The sequence below is a fragment of the Sinocyclocheilus rhinocerous genome, unplaced genomic scaffold, assembly GCF_001515625.1.
Source record: "Sinocyclocheilus rhinocerous isolate Xijiao unplaced genomic scaffold, SAMN03320098_v1.1 scaffold114, whole genome shotgun sequence".
In the NCBI taxonomy this organism is placed as follows: Eukaryota; Metazoa; Chordata; class Actinopteri; order Cypriniformes; family Cyprinidae; genus Sinocyclocheilus; species Sinocyclocheilus rhinocerous.
Window position 1 is genome coordinate 335207 of NW_015646344.1, and position 12957 is coordinate 348163.

General features: G+C 33.7%; 1 protein-coding gene across 1 annotated transcript in view; it reads right to left on the minus strand.

Moving 5' to 3' along the window:
* LOC107707309 (protein NDRG2) overlaps positions 1-12957 on the minus strand; it is a 38140-nt gene that overhangs the window by 21941 nt on the left and 3242 nt on the right. The window lies entirely within an intron of this gene.

Here is a 12957-nt window from a genome sequence, read left to right on the forward strand (position 1 = left end):
TTAAGACAGCTGACTCCACTGTGATGTGACCCTGTCTCTCTCTCTCTCTCTCTCTCACACACGCGCACACACACACACACACAGACAGGTGTGTGTCCATATTCCGGCGGGACCATCACGACTCTGCTGGGCTTAACTCATCTTAATTAGAAATTACAGCAAGAACAAATTAACATAGAGAGAGACAGATGACGTTAAGAATCTCAACTGCAGTGCTGGGAGGAACCCAGCTAACAAAAATATGTTCTAACAACTTATTTTAACGATCCTGTTGCGTTATGAAAACATTACTTATGAACGTCCAGGTCTTTTTGTTTTTTGTTCTAATGTAAAGACCAGATACAAGTCTATTAACATTACTGGGAGAACGTTCATTCATAACACTGAGAGAATGAATGGATTTCAATATGTCTCAGCCCAATATCAACCACGACATCTGTTTTTAATGAAACTTATTCTGGAGCAGAAGGAACAGAAAGAGACCGTCTGACCAATATGTAAAGTGACTAATCCTAAAACACAAAGTGAACTGTGGTTATACTGTATCTAAACCCAGTTATACTACAATAACAGACTGCAGTGGAAAAAAATAATAATCAAATAAAGTTTTTTTTGCGAACGATTGTACACAAACAGTTTAGAGCAAAATCTAATTGCTTTCCAAAAGTAATATGACAGAAAACAAATCAAAACACACACTTCTGCTTAATCGCTTCAAACAAACTCTGACTATCTTTCAAAGGTTTGAAACCACAACCCGAGTAAGTACAGCAAAACCAGACCAATACAGTAATTCATTCTTCCACAAAAGTGCCCAAATCATCAGTCCTGCACATTTTAAACATGATTTTGTAGACACATATAAACCTGGATATTGCACTGCATGCAGGCGATCTGACTTTGGCAATTCATCAATATGGGAAAAAAAGCCCAACTCTTTTGTGGGGTTTTTAAGTTGCGTAATGTTGCTTCTTCATGCAATCACAGCCTATAAAGCTGCATGTTTGTTCTGACGTGGCAGCAGTGTGTGTGTGTGTGTGTGTGTGTGTGTGTTCAGGCCTCAGCCAGGAATGATCAGGCTCCACAGCAACCCCTGTCTCTCTGATGCTGAAGTCGGACAGCAGCCCAATCGCTGACTCTCATCTGCAGTTGGTCAGTGGATTCGCATGAATACATCATCATTCACATGCTAAAAATACTCCTGATGGGGAACAACACTCGCCAGCGAACTTTCACAAACACAACACAGCCATTCTCCAACTGTGAGAACTGTGACAAATTAAAGGCCTCCAAGGAGGAAAATCAATTACAATCCATTAACCCCATGCTGGGACAAAATACAGTACAAGACCAGTGTTACTGTGATTTTACCACAGTTATAGGGTGTTGTTAACCCTTTAAAGCTGCAAAGTGTTATTTCTAGTGTCCCAAGATGTGACCGAAAAAAGTGACACTCCAATGACTTTACAACTACTTCAAATATGGCTTCAAATATATAATTATGAATAAAAATAAAAGGAAAAAACACCGAAACATGATGCCCATGTGAAAAATAATTTTAAAAAAGTATATAAAAAAACAATATAATATAGACGATATAAAATTTAATTAAAATGTTACTTTAAGTGTATTTAAAGTACTTTCATGACTGTTTCTTAACACGCATAAGCACATTTTTAAATAAAGTCAAATTAAAAGTTTTACTTTAAAGTACATTTTACATGGTATACAGTAGTAAAAAACTGTACATGCAGACAATATATTATTAATTAAGTAAAAGGTTGCTTAAGTGTACATTAAAGTTTTTTTTCATGGCTGTTTCTTTACACATTTACATTTTTATTTTTTAAATATACTTGCAGACAATATAATATTAATTAAATGAAAGGTTACTTATGTGTACTTAAAAAGACTGCTTTCACACTTAAGTACATTTTAAATGATGTAATTTTAAAAGTTTTACTTTAAAGAACATTTTAAATCATATATTGTTTAAAAACTACCTGCAGAAAATAAAATATCAAAGAAATAACAGGTTAATTAAGTGTACTTATAGAGTTTTCCATGACTGTTTCTTAGCACACTTAAGTACACTTTTAAATAATGTCAAATGAAAAGCATAAAATGTATGAAATTAAAGGTTACTTAAGTGTACATAAAAAGTTTTGGTTACACTATTTTAAGGTGTCCTTGTTACAGTGTAATTATACATATAAGTACTGAGTAATATCAATTAACTACATGTACTTATTATATAGTTAGGGTTAGGATTTGGGTTCGGCTTAGGGTTACTCGCATGTAATTATGCATAATTAATTGTTATTATAATAGTAAGTACATGTAACATGTGTAACAAGGACACCTTAAAATAAAGTTACCAACGTTTTTCATGACTTTTTCTTAACACACTTAAGTACACTTTTAAATAATGTTAAATAAAAGGTTTTACATAAAAGTACATTTCAAATGTATTTATATTTTTAAACTGTACCTGCATACAATATAATATGAATGAAATAAAAGGTTACTTAAGTGTACTTAAATAATTTTAAAATAAAAGTTTTACATTAAAGTCATTTTTGAATCATTATATTAATAATATTTTGTCATGCTTTGTTATAAACTTGTTTTGATGTGTTGACTAACATACTAAAGCACATGTAAACACTCTAACTGTATTTTAAAATTAATAGAATTATGAAATTACACATGATGATTTACTCAAGTCCCACTTAAGTAGTTAAAAAATCATTTATATTAGTTGATAACGTTGAAATAATTGCATTTAATATACATTTAATCTACAATAGGTTTTCATTTAATTGTAAATAACATGCAATTAAATGTCCAGAAACATTACATTTAGTTTGCAATAAGTATATATATATATTAGTGCTGTCAAATGATTAATCGTGATTAATCGCATCCAAAATAAAAGTTTTTGTTTACATAATATGTGTGTGTGTGCTGTGTATATTTATTATGTATATATAAAGACAAACACATACAGCATATATTTGGAAAATATTTACATGTATTTGCATGCATATATTTATGTTCATATAAATTATATCATATATAAATATATTTAATACAGGTGCATCTCAATAAATTAGAATGTCGTGGAAAAGTTCATTTATTTCAGTAATTCAACTCAAATTGTGAAACTCGTGTATTAAATAAATTCAATGCACACAGACTGAAGTAGTTTAAGTCTTTGGTTTTTTTAATTGTGATGATTTTGGCTCACATTTAACAAAAACCCACCAATTAACTATCTCAACAAATTAGAATACTTATTAAGACCAATAAAAAAAACATTTTTAGCCTTCTGGAAAGTATGTTCATTTACTGCATATGTACTCAATACTTGGTAGGGGCTCCTTTCGCTTTAATTACTGCCTCAATTCGGCATGGCCTAATTTATTGAGATGCACCTGTATATAAACATAACATATTTTTCTATATACATGCATCTGTGTGTATTTATATATATACATAATAAATATACACAGTACACACACATATATTATGTAAACAAAAACTTTTATTTTAGATGCGATTAATCGTGATTAATTGTTTGACAGCACTAATATATTTCAAAGTATATTATTGAGTATGCTAAAGTGCACTTCTTTTTCACAAGGGTGAGAAACCCTGTGCCTGAGAAACCATGATTTTGTAAGACATCAATAGAGTTCATGGTGTGTTTTCAGACAGTATTTATTGATCATGCTGTGTTATTGATCAGCGTTGGGTCGCCGCTGCAGATGCATGACGTGTCATAAACGAGCTGAGAGGCGATTAGTCATGTGACCGAGAGGAGCCATTATCATTGTTACCATCCAGCCCTCTTCATCTCCTCAACGCTCGTTATCCTCTCGCCTGCGTCTCTCGCTGCTCTCAGAATGAGTCACTTAGATTTCAGAGCACATAATAACAGTTAAACCGACGGGAGGCAGTCTGTCACGGAGAAGAACGACAGAAAAAGCAACGTCGAGGATGAAATGGAAAAAATGACAGAAAATGTGAAAGAAAAATAAGCAGCGTAGGAGGATTGAGATGAATCTCACAAAACCTGTCAAGGACATGTCTAGGCCACATCTAGTGATAAAATCAAAAGGAAAATATAAGAATTATAATATATTTAAAATATAAAATATTTAAATTAGCTAAATAAAATATTTTGCTCAAATAAAATTAAGAAATAGGAAGGTTCTAAAATAAGTGTACTTCTTTGAAGAGATTATTAAAAGACATTAAAACATTATTAAAGAAAAATAAGTAGTGTAGGAGGCTAGAGATGAATCTCACAAAAACCTGTCAAAAAAAAACCCAACAAATCAGTCACACAATTTTGATTGAAAAAATTTGAAAAAAAAAAAAAGTAATTAAAGGTGGGGTAAGCGATTTTTCAAAAACGCTTTAGAAAACTGATTCGGGCCGACTAGCAAAACAAACTTGTAGCCAATCAGCAGTAAGGGGCGTGTCTACTCGTGATGTGGAGGAGAAAGCATTCAGTGCACAGGACGGACATTAGCCGAGCCGAGCGACAGAAAGATAGAAAGCGACAAAGCGACCATTATAAATCATTTGAAATTTGTGTCAATACGTCATGAATAGAACGCAGCAGCAGTTTTCTGTCGGGGATTTATCGTGCCATGCCGCGCCGCATCCAGTGTAGACCATAGATATGTATATATATGATGGTGTAGACAGCATCACTGATTATAATGAGTTCTATAGTATTTTGTCGCGCCGCACCACTCGCGTCCGGTGAAGACACGGTGCAACATTGGTTTTGCTTTGTTTCACAGAACTAATCGTTGCCTGGGTGGTGTACTTATGTGTGGGGCGGAGCTATCAAAATAGGGCCGAGACCCTTTTGGGGTAGGGGCGTGTTTGTTTTGGTGATTTCAAATGTCAGCATTGGCTACCAGAAATCGCTTACCCCGCCTTTAATATGTTAATATGTATGACGTAATACTGCTCAGAAAATGAAAACAGCTTGATAATTGAGACTATTTAGGTTTTTTGGGGATTAAAAAAAAAAAGGAGTGAATGGATTTTTATCATTGTAGGGTGGTTGTTGCTAAGACACATTTATATGGAAATGCCATGTAAAAGTGAATTTTGCATCCAAGGACCCCTTTAAAATTTAGTCTATTTTTAGGAAGGTTTATACATCTTTAAAGCATGACAAGAGATTATTAATATATATAAATTATATATATATATATATATATATATATATATATATAAAAACATTAAAGAAAAAATAAGCAGTGTTGGAGGCTTTAGATGATTCTCACAAAAATGTGTCAAGAACAAGACTAATTCATATATTTGTAAAATAAAATATTTTAATTACTTACATATTTTGTTCAAAGATGAAGCCTAGTTAAAAAAATAATAATAATAAAATAAATATTTTAGAGAAAAAAAAAGCCAGAAATAAAATATTCAGACAATAAACCAATGAGAATTTGAGTGTGAAATAGTGTTTAGTCATCACGGAAAAATGTCACAATATTGAATATTTATTTTCTCATTTTAAATAATTTTCATATAATAATGCTAAATATGTTTTCCTATTTTTCTCTAGTGTTTTTGTGGTGAAATATAACCTGCACATGTTTTCATGAGATTCACCCCTTGAGGCCATTCAAATAGAACCTTTAAACACACACTGTTGAAAATTCAAGCCACAGCGTCTCATGACTTCAATCAGCAGTGATGAAAACAGCATCAAATCAACTGATATCTGCTTCTGAAGTGACTGCTGGAGTTCATTCAGAGGAATATCGGCATGGAGAGGGAAAGCGAACTGAAAACAGGCCACGAGTCTATTGACGGACTCTAATGGAGGATGCGCAGGAGTGAACGGATCGATACGAACCGCCGGCTGCTCAGTTACGACCCACAACCTGTCTCTCTTCTGGCACTAATGCAAATCAGACTATGCTCTGAATATGCAGATATATTCAAATCACACCCAGCACTGTAAAAGACAATCTTCTTGGCAGGGATATCGCCGCTGAACGATTCTCATGCTGAAATCTGTTGAAATGCAATCAAAAGTTTGAAAAAGTTCACATTCCCAGCATCCACTACTCATTTTACTTCTATCACGTGATGTATTTTTGACCAAAACAGGACATTTCAATGAAAAACGTCGACTGAGACCTCAGTATTACACAAGATGCATGTAAGAAGAGCATGCATTTATTTGCACAAAGCACTGGACGGCAAGCTCATTTACTCTGGCTTTGACTGAGCAGCCCAAAGCAGCAGGAAGTTGTGCAACACATTTGAATTTGACAAAGATGTCTCTGTTACAAACCCTTATGAGACCCAAATGACGTGATTCATTTGAAGTTGAAAACCATATTAAACAGCAAAAAAACCTTCCGCCAGGAACAAACTTAAATAAGCCTTTTCATCCTCACATTAGCTGGGATTTTGACAGAAATGTTGCATAATTATACTAAATATTATATTGCAGTATTCACGTTATATCTGAGAATAGCAGTGTGTTTATATCTGTATGTTGAATGAAAATCAATGCTTGATTGTGTGGTTACACTGCACGCAAACTGTGCAAAACAACACCTTCATATTTTTGAAACAGAAAAACGGTCAAATGTTTGGGGTAGTTAAGATTTTTTTGGGGAAAGGAATTAATATTTTTATTCATGAAGGATGCATTAAATTGATCAAAAGTGAGAGTAAAGATGTTTATAATGTTACAAAAGATTCTATTTCAAATAAATGCTGCTTTCTGTGCATCAAAGAATCCTGGAAAATACAATGTATCTCGGTTTCAACAAAAATGTGAAGCAGCACATCTGTTTTCAACATTGATAATAATCAGAAATGTTTCTTGAGCAGAAAATCAGAATATTAGAATGATTTCTGAAGGATCATGTGACACTGAAGACTGAAGTAATGATGCTGAAAATACAGTTTGATCACAGAAATAAATTATATTTTAACAGGTATTCACATAGAAAACAGTTATTTTAAATAGTAAAAATATTTCACAATATTACTGCTTTTGCTGTATTTCTGATTAAATAAATGCAGCCTTGGTGAGCAGAAGAGACTTCTTGTTCAGCAGCTGCTCATGTTTATGATAATTTGGGCAAAAGAGTTAAATATTTAGCTTTACGCAAGAAAAAAATATCTGTCAATGGGGTCAGAAAAAGCAGCGGAAATCAAACGGAAACAAGTTTATTTTTGGCAGGTATTTTTTCTTGTTTTAATTATAAACTCTTGTTTCAGTTTCTTAGAAAACAAGACATCTTGCGTCATGTTGTATCTCGTATATGAAAGCCAATTTCTGACACATAAGGGGGAAAAAAATTATTTGGTGAATCATAATTAAGGGATTCAAATGTCATAATTATGAAATATGAAATAAAAAGCGAAAATTATGACAAAGTGTCATAATATGAAATATACCAACATATATCAATATTTCATATAGTCAATATTTCATAATCATAATCAAGATTACATAATTATGACAAAAAAGTCCATATACTTTCGATGTCATCATTATTACGTAGTATGTTAATTTCAGCTTTTAATCTAATAATTACGGCATTCTATCTCATAATGACGGTCATAATTTTGACTTTTTAGGTCAATTTTGAATTTTATTTTTTTTTATCTCAATGACTTAATTTTGGCTTTGTCTTCTCATAATAATGACTTTTTATTTCATAATTATGACATTTTATCTCATGGCTTTTTGTCATAATTATGACTTAGTGTGTCATAATTTTAACTTTTCATCTAAATGACATTTTATTGTATATTATTTCAACTATTTGTTATGACTTCTATGTCTGATTACTTTTTATGTAAATTTTGACTTTTCATCTCATAATAATTCCATTTTATGCCATAATTATATATTTTTGTTCCCCTTACGTGGCAGAAACGGCCTTCCATACACGTAAATATTAATTTAAACATGTTTAGATCTTATGATACTGGAAAACAAGACAGAAATACTGAGGTAGAAAAACATCGTGAGCATTGTGAGGGTTTGATCAAATCTCTGTCGAAATATAACAATACTAGCAGTGACGCTTGACTAATGAGTCAACAGTTGAAAACATGAAATGCTGTGACTACACCGAAGTCCTTCTGTGCTGATCTGGGGTCAGTGTTGAGCTTCACTGTATTATTGCAGTGCTCAGGGTACAGATGAGAGGAGTTCAGAGGAAACCAGCGGCTGACTGACTGCAGAGGATACTGAGGATTTCAATCAAAAGCTGGAAGAGGATTGTGCGTCGTCGACCCAAACAATGATTCAGCAAGAGCTGAGGATGCTGTGTCTTTATGTGTATTGAGAACTAATATTTACACCGATATGAGCAGGGTGTGTACTGTTTATACAGTGATTATTCATGCATTACTGAAGCTTAATATTGGGTCAACACAATTTCACCCTTGATTTTGCAACACTTACATCTCAGAAACGACTATGTTTGTATATTTTAAACAAAAATGCTGAATGCATGTTTTTCTTCTGTTGATCCAGTTTGGACTAGGGGTGTGCGATATATCGTCTGTGATAATATCGTAATTGTTGTTTTAACGATGTGCGATTTGACATTATCGAGTATTTTGCAAAAACCATTCAAAACATCCCTACAGAGCGCACGCATACATTACGTGAAGTCTAGACTAGTGCGTGTGCGCATTTAGAGTGCGTTCTAGGAAGTGAGTTTATTCTTAAAAGATTAAAAATCTACACTGCAAAAATTATTTTCCTACTTAGTTTTATTTTAGCATTCTTAAATAAAGATACATTTACTTAAGAAGCAAAATTATTTAATATAAGAGTTCATATTGTCTGAAAAATCATCAAAATTTAGGGAGTTTATATCTAAAGCAAGAAACTTCATATGGGGTCAGAAAAAAAAAAAAACGTGCAGATACTTTTACACTGAAAACATTCTTACTCGATTTGTGTCTTGCTTTCAGGTACAAAAACCTAAAAAAATTCTCTCAGAAATTGCTAGTAAATTTCACAAATAAAGCAGCAAGTAACACACTGGATTAAACGTGAAATTAAAACTTGTAAAACATGCCCCATCAATCTTTTTTTTATTTTCAACTTTGAAAAATTATAAGATATTTAGTCTAGTTTTCTGGAGGAAGAAAAATAAATAAATTAAAATAATCTAAATTAAATGAGTTCATGCTTGAAACAAGAAAAAACACTATCTGCCAACGGAGTCAGAAAAATCAACATTATTCAAAGGGAAAACAAGCTGGCAGATATCTGCTCTTGCTTTAATTAGAAACTCCGTTCATTTTGGCCATACGTTTCTCAGAAAACAAGACTTTTTCATCAAGTCATTGTGCTTCACAACTTTTGATTTAAGAGTGTTTAGTTATTTGACTGAAAAACAACACAAAAATACAGAGGAAGCAGACTTCTCTAGTAATCTGCAGCTTGAGTTTCAGGACACGTTTAGAGGTCTGGCTGTATTTTTAGGCGTTATGATAAAGGACACTGGGATATGTTGCGACCGCGCTATTCCTGGGCCAGCGGTTGTTTATGGGTGTGGATTACTTTCCTCAAGACATCAGGACACATGTGACTGCCGAGTACCTACGCAAGCCTCAAGCGATGTTTGGAAACCATACTAAACCATTACGACACAGCTTGACAGAATCACATTTTCAAGTTACAAACAGTGTACTGTCAATCAAGAACGCAGTTCACTGAACATTATGTGTAAAGGAAACAGAAACAATCTCATGAGCGTTTGGAGGAACGTCCTTGTTGTAGCGAGTGACTCGGAGTTGAGGACGGTGTAGTGTGACGTTTACTGGTTAGTGTGTGTTAACTGAGTGCTATTTCAAGAGTTCAGCCTTGTTGGGCTGAGATGCCCTGAGAGACCTCCAGCTGCTTCAGAAAACACCCGCAAAGAGTTTGTGTGAAGTAAGACGTCAAAAGAGATCATTAGAAATATAGCGCATGTTTGTGTTGGGTGTGCGTTTACTCTGCTTTAGGCACTACATTGTGCTAAAGAATTGCGCTAAATCTGACAAAAACCTCATCGAATTTAAAACAGTTAGTTAAACTAAATTAAGCAAAAATAAAAATAAATGCAAAAACGTTTTCTTTTAAAAAGCTAAATATGGTTAATAAAGAATTAGTGCAAAAATACATATTTTTAAAGTAAATAAAAAGTCAAAATAGTTAAAAATAAATAATGCAAAAATAAATATTTTTTAAGTAAATAAAAAGTGAAAATAGTTAAAAATAAGTAATGCAAAAATAAATATTTTTCAAGTAAATAAAAAGTGAAAAATAAATAATGCAAAAATAAATTAAAGTTTTTATTTTCGGTAAATAAAAAGTAAAAAGGTAAGCATGGTTAATAAATAATCTAAAATACAAAAAAATATATTTATTTTAGTGGTAAGTAAAACGTACATTGAAAGTAAATTTTACATTTTATTTTTGAGAATAAATTTAAAAATAGACTTATTGAATTTGAACTTAAATAATTGCAACTGTCTACATAAACATTGGTGGTTTGGTGGTTTGGGGGGGTATAAAAGGCTCCAGACAGCAAATGCACTTTCATCATTTTTCCTGCTGCTGAGACTCAGTATTTGTCAGATGTTGCACTGGTGTGACTTTAAAAACACTCTACTTGTTTTAATGATGCACTGCCAGAAGATGAAAAGAGAAAAACTCCAAACAAGTGCTGAGTAAACTAAAGCTCTGCGTGAGCCGCTTGACACTTCAGTGCAGAGAAATAACACAGTTAAACTACAGACTTTAAAGTCTGGGCTTCCATGAATTACACCAGTTTCCCTTCTGTCTGAAATCTGTTCTGTTACGACGTAAAATAAAAATGACTTCAATCCTTAAGATTTCTCTATGGGACAAAATATTCAATAACATTAGTAATTGAATTCATTCATGCATAACAGTTTTGTTTTTGATTAACACACACACACACACACTGAGCTAGTAACACAAACACATTCTGAAATGAGAGAGTAATAACCAGTCTCTTCCCATCAGCAGCAGCTCACAGTGGATCTGGGCAGTGTGTGTGTTCATCCGTTTGCTCTTGGCTTCGTCTCTGTGTTTGTTCATCTACAAATTTTGATGACAAAAGAACAGAAAACGAGCCGCAGGAGCCGCCATGGAGACGCTGAGAGACGCCAAAGCGCTCAGTGTTGTGTTGCTGTGTCCTGTGTTTCCCACAGCGATGAGCCGCATTCATCAGACCAGCTGCAAAACAGCAGCCAAACAATCTCTGACAGATTCACTACAACCACTATCTATCTATCTATCTATCGTCCATTTTATCCATCCATCCATTGTCCGTTTTATCTATCTGTCTATCTATCTATCTATCTATCTATCTGTCTGTGTGCATCTATCTATCTATCCATCTATCTATCTATCTATCTGTCTGTGTGCATCTATCTATCTATCTATCTATCTATGTATCCATCTATCTATCCATCTATCTATCTATCTATCTATCTGTCTGTGTGCATCTATCTATCTATCCATCTATCCATCTATCTATCCATCTATCTGTCTGTGTGCATCTATCTATCTATCCATCTATCTATCTATCTATCCATCCATCCATCCATCCATCCATCCATCCATCTAGATAGATAGATAGATAGATAGATAAAACGGACAATGGATGGATGGATGGATGGATAAAATGGATGATAGATAGATAGATGGATGGATGGATGGATGGATGGATGGATAAAACTGACGATAGATAGATAGATGGATAGATAGATAGATAGATAGATAGATAGATAGATGGATACATAGATAGATAGATAGATAGATAGATGGATAGATAGATGGATACATAGATAGATAGATAGATAGATAGATGCACACAGACAGATAGATGGATAGATAGATGGATAGATGAAAACTGACGATAGATAGATAGATGGATGGATGGATGGATGGATGGATAAAACTGACGATAGATAGATAGATAGATAGATAGATAGATAGATAGATGAACATCTGCATGACAGACCGTTACATGGAAAGTTAGAAAAAACAAACGAATGATAAATACCACCAATAAATGAAAGTTTGCTGACAGATGGATGGTTTCCCTTCAGTCATTACACTACTGAGTCAGTCTAAAAATATCATTTCTTCTGCTCATAGCTCATCTCGTAATGATGTGTTGTACACAGGGTGCCGAACAATCACTCAATATGCAGCAAAGACTACATGAACGACACTCTGGAGTGCTGTGATGACACTCCACAGAGATCAGCACTGGTGCGGTCTGCAGTCTGTGAAGGAGGAGTTGAAATGCTCTTTACCTTACAAGCCCAACCCATGAATAGAACCCAAACTACTCAGAAATGCCAGACTCGAAATGGGTTGCCAGAGTCCTGAGACCAGCTGCTCTTACATCAGTCTGAACAGCTGAAATGTTGTGAAAGATAGCAGGGCCTTCACATTAAGAGACTGGGTGTCTTTAAAGGGACAGTTCACCTAAAAAAAAATAAGTTATGTAATTTACTCGCACTCATGTTGTTGCAAGCATGTCTTCCTGCTTTTCTATGGAACATAAAAGGAGACGAAAAAGGAAGATGATTCACACTGTCAAGCTCAAAATAGGAAGCACCAGAAAAGCAGTCCTTACTACTAGAGCACTATATTCCAAGTCATCCGAAGCTATAGCTTTGTGTGAGGACCAGACTGAAATTTAAGTCTTAAAAGTTAGAAATAAAATTTAAATGAACCATTTTACCTTCTTAACAAACATTACAAACATAACAGCAGTTCATATGGCTCATGCACTATATTGCCTTTTTTTTTTTTTTTTTTTTTTTTTCAACCAAAAATTTTTTTTTGGGGGCCTTAACATATTCAAAAACTCTTGAAAATTTGCACACGCATTGGAACCT